Below are 5674 nucleotides of genomic sequence, written 5' to 3'. Positions count from 1 at the left end.
GGGTTGATGGGGCGATTCAGAGAAGAAAAGGGAAGCGGCGTGGGTGGGTGGCCGGGTTCTGGTTTTTTTTCTATCCAGTTGTCAAGATATAATTGGATGATCGGCAATCTCGAGGACCGATGGGTCCTGCAACCATAACTCTTCATCTGATCTGAGTCCCCACTCCCCAACAGACAACTCCCAAACCCCAACCGCTCTACTTTGAATAAGCTTTTTGAAAGTAGGTGTGTCGAGGTTTGATTAAATGTGCTTTTTGGAAAGTAGATTTCTTGAAATTAAAAGCAAATCTACAAAGTGAAGTATAAATTTATTTTGGATTATTTTGTGCTTTTTGTATGCATTTTGGCTAAATATACTTTTCATAAAGGGTAATTCCCTTAAACCTCCCGGGAGTTTTCTAAAAAGGTCTTAAACCTTACTTGATTTGGGGGTAAAGGGACTTATTAACCCCTTTCCATTAATTTTAAAGAGACTTTGTATAGGTTTCCCTACATTTCCCTCCCTTTTCCTACTTTTTTCCTTCAAACCAAACATAGGGTTAGAGAAATTTTATAACTTTACTAGCGGGAACCCATGCATCAGCAGAAGTTAATTAATGAAAAGTGTTATTTACTAAAATACCCTTTATAGTTTAATAGATTTACTAAAATCTACCCTATAGTTAAAATTTTACTAAAACACCACTTATAATTTGCAATGGATTTAATCAATCTTCCATTAGATGATAGTAGAAAATGGCAGTGTTGACCGTAATGTTTATTTAAATAAATTTAATAAAAAATAAATAAATATAAAAATACCATTTTTGCCCTTTATAAGACACGAACAACCACTCCATTGGGTATATTTGGTTAATTTTATTTTCTGTATAAAAAAGTGTTAAGGGTATTTTTAAAATAAAAAATCATGGACCTAATGGCAAAACAAGCACTCCTTGATGAAAGGTTGATTAAGTAAATAAGTTGTAAAATATATAAGATGTTTTAATAAAATGAAAACCATAAGGTAGGGTTAAGTAAATATGTAAAACTATAAGATGTGCTATAGTAAATGACACTAATAGAATCAATCACATAAGAGTATAAATTTGTTTTATATTTTCAACTTTTTAAATAATTAATAATTACATATTTTATATACTACTTTTAATAAATTTTTTATAATACAAAAAAAACAATAATTAATTTTAGTTAGGTTTATTCATCAAACTAATGAAACCGACCAACCTGATCAACTCAACCCAAGTTGGTCGGTTCTCTAGTATTTTAGGTCGGCTTTGGTTCAAAAATTTCCCAATTCGACCAAGTTGGATCAATTTCACTTTGGCCATTTGTAAACCAACCAAAATCAAATGACCTAACCATGGATATATATTAATATTTTATATTTTAAATATAATTTTTAACATAGAAAAGTGAGACATTTCCCATATTTCTTAGTCTAAACTGTTTTATATCATAAATCTAATTCTTAAATTTATTTTTTAATAATTGCACTATAATTTTTAAGTTTAAATCTTTGAACCGACTGGTCAAACCAAAAAATCGACCCAAACCAATACAACTTGAGTGTGTCAGTTTTCACAAAATGTCAGTTTTAGCTGACCAACTCCCCAACCTAATTAGGTCAATTTGGTTGGCCAAATAGCCTACAACCGAAATAAACCAACTCATGAACACTCATAATTCCACATAAATTATTAGTATCATCTCTGATAAATAACAATAGTTTAATCTCCAATAATTATTGAAAATTTATAGTGAAAATACACAATTATTGAAAATATATTGATAATAAAAAGATACAATAAGTTCTAAAAATATATTAACTTAGTCAATATATAGTATAATCTCAAATAATAGTTTAATCTCTAACAAATATTAATCAATAAGTTATAACAAAAATATAATAAATACAATAAATTAAATTTAAAATTTTCAATAATAGTAGTTTAATATCCAATAATTATTGAAAGTTTTTTGTTAAATAACAAAATAAAATAAATTTATACATAACCATTGAAAATAAATTTATCACAAAAAACAATAAATAATTACTTAAATACAATAAATATTAATTTTTATATAATTATATAAGAAATACAAATTAAGAGTTTAAAATTATTATTAATAAATATTTTTTTTAAAGTTATTTTCTCGAATACAAATTAGTTATTTACATTATTATGTTAAAATATTAAATTATTATTAATTTCAATATTATGTTATAATTATTTTTCTACTTTTCATAATTTGTTTAAATTTATTACATAATTTCTTTATTTTGTCTATTTAAAATCTAGTTATGTTAAATATTTAGTTATTTAAATACTTAAGTAATATGTAAAATATTAGTTATTTATTGAATTTAATTATCCATAAAATCATAATCTATACTATTATTACATAATTCCATATAATTTTGTAATATATTAAATTATTATTAATGTCAATATTATGTTATAATTATTTTTCTACTTTGAAGAACTTTTTTAAATTTATTACATAATTCTGTTATTTTAACTATTTAAAATCTAGTTATGATAAATATTTAAATAATCTAAAAAATATTGAAAATTTTTTGTTATTTGAATTTTATTTATTTAAAGATATTACATATTATTAAATATTTGAAAAACATTTAAATTGATCATCCAGAAAAACATAATTTAAATTGTTAGTACTTAATTTTGTGATATATTTTATAAAAATATAAAATTATCTTTTGTGTTTTCAATAAATATTTTAAAGTTATTATATAATTTTCTTAGAATATTTAAATAATTATTAAAATTTGTAATCCAAAATTTCTTTAGATAGATATAGATAAAAAGTAGGGGAGAGGATAAATAGGAATTAGAGATCATTTATGAGAGAAACTCTCTACTAAATTAGAGATAATTTTGGAGATAAATAGGAATTAGAGATCATTTAGAAGATAAATAGGAATTAGAGATAATTTTGGAGAAACTGGGGGAGGTAGTTTAGGATAAATTTTAGGAGAAGAGATTATTTAAGTTGTGGGAAAGTGCATCTCATTGGTTGTTTAATCTAATCAAGATAAGCACTGATTATTGTTTTATATTTTTAGAACAAAAGAAAATAAGAAAAAAATACAAATAATAGAGAAAATAGATAAATAGCTTCTCTCAAAATAGAGCTATGCTGACATGGCATGACCAATTATATATATATATATATATATAGAGAGAGAGAGAGAGAGAGAGAGAGAGAGAGAGAGAGAGAAAAGGAAAATGGGTGTTCATTTCCACTTATCTCTTATCACTTAAAGAGGAACCTTCCAACTTGTTGTTTTCCAATGATACCCTCAAAACACAAACAAAACTTCTCATATACGGGGTTAAAATGGATATTTGACATTTTTCATAATTCAAAACACTCTATACATTGAGAGTTCAAAGGAAAGAAAGTTCACCAATACCAATATACCTCTTTATGTAATTATTGCACTTTCAGACGTCAAACGTAAGACGTCAAATGTCAGACAGAGCAAACGCCCTAATGTATAGGTTGTCAATGGGTCAGGGTTGACTTGATGGACTTAGATCAATTGGACTAGTTCTAATTCTAAAATTCATCCCGATGGGGTGGTTCCGGTTCCTAAGAAATTGACCCAATTATTATCGGTTCAGAACTAGGTCCACCATGTCCTAAACAGATTTGGACCACTCGAGCCTTATTATATATATAATATTAAATGTACAATATATATAATAGTTAATAGATTATATATTATGTCATATTTAAACAACATATGTCCAAAAAGGTCATTAGGGTTTCATTCAAAACCCTATCGAAATGAGCCATTTTTTTTTTGTTTTCTTCTCCATTCGAAAGGCAAAAGCGAAGCCAGCTAGAAAACAGGAAAAGGGGCTACAGTTGAGACAACCTAATATTTTCTCTTACCGTTAATATGTCTCTCCTCTCTCGTTGGTCTCATCTCTCTCGTCATTAGTATATTCTCTCTTGTCAGTCTCTTTTCTATCGCCATCAGTCTCCTCTCTCACCGATATCTTCTTTCTCTTCCATTAATCTCTCTCTCATTTTTTTTTCCAGTTTTTACTAGTTGATTTCTTCTTATTTTTTAATAGTTGATCTTTAGTTCTTTACTAGTGAACTTGACTATTGGGATTAAGCCATTAAGGGTTTTATTTGAAATCAATCTCCATTGTTGAACTTAGTTGTTGGGATTAAGCCATTAAGAGTTTTCATTTTAAATTGATCTCCATTGTTGCACTTGGCTATTGGGAGTTTGAAGTCGATCTCCATTGTTGAACTCAGTTGTTGTCTTTTTCTCATAGGTTTATTATAATTGGGTCCATCGGGTTGGACCCAATTGTCCCGATACCCAATCAGTTCAGTTCTAGTTCCAAGATTACAAACCTTATAGGGTTTGGTTTGGTTCCGGGCCCATGGTATTTCTTGTCAGTTCAGGACCAGTTCTACCATGTTTCGAATCAGACTTGACCGTTGACAACCCTAAATGTATATTATGTTTCATACTAATTCCTCTTATCAAGTTAATAGATTTTTTCTAATTCCAACTTTACCCTTAAACTATTAACACAAGTTAATATGTTTTAGTATTTTATTTTTTGTGGCATAAAAAAATGTTTTTAGGTAAAGAGAGGTTAAAGTTTTCTTTTTTTTTTAAGGGTATTTTTTGGGTTAAGCATTTAAGGGTATTTCAATCATAAAATATTTGATGATTTTATACAAGGAAAAAATTGGCATTATAAAATATTTAAATTTTAGATTTATAACAGTAAAGTAACAAAAAGAGTGTATAAGTCCCTTTATCCCCAAAGGTCAAGCGATGTTTGAGGTTAGGTCAAAATTGAGGGGAGGTTTAAGACCTTTTAAGAAAACCCAAGCGAAGTTTAAGGGATTTATCCTTTCATAAAACATAGTAAGGTGCAAATGTACGCAGCCCTACCATGTGATATAAACACAATGATACTCTCAACCAAAAAAATCAATAAGGTGAATACATGGCAAAATATGTGCCACATTTGATGCCCATAAATATGACACATGACTAAACATATGTCATGTGGCAAATTTTGACATATGAAAACAATGTCATATGGCAGAATTTGTGACACGTGGAAAATTATATAAAATTTGTGAAACTTGACAAAAAACAAGTAATAGAATATATGCCATGTACAAAATTGGTGACACATGACAAATTATATGGCAATGTGACACATGGCAAAATATGTCATGTGGCAACATATACATGGCAAAATACATAAGGAAAAAATTGTGTAACATGACAAAATATATGCCATGTGACATTAATTCGTGACACATGACAGTATCATGTGGCATTTTAATATTATAAATTGCAGCAAATAACAAGTTGACATTCATTTGGTTGGTTTCTTGCTAAAAGTTAGAACTTGAAATGAATAGCTTGCCATGAAATTCATGCTTTACCAAAAATGATGAACAGTTCTAGTCTTCTCAAAACGTGGATGAACTCCAACAGCATAGTTCAATTATAAAAGAGTACATTAATTAGAAAAGAAAAAAAAAAGAGATTGAATCCAAACCTTGAAAAGTGAAAATCAAAAGGGTGTTTCATTGTTTTTGACGATCGCTGATTGGGTTGCGTTTGGTTCCAATTATTATTATATGGGGTTGTGCTT

Source organism: Nelumbo nucifera, chromosome 8, assembly GCF_055504915.1.
Source record: "Nelumbo nucifera cultivar China Antique chromosome 8, China Antique-T2T, whole genome shotgun sequence".
NCBI lineage: Eukaryota > Viridiplantae > Streptophyta > Magnoliopsida > Proteales > Nelumbonaceae > Nelumbo > Nelumbo nucifera.
This window is presented reverse-complemented; position numbering follows the sequence as displayed.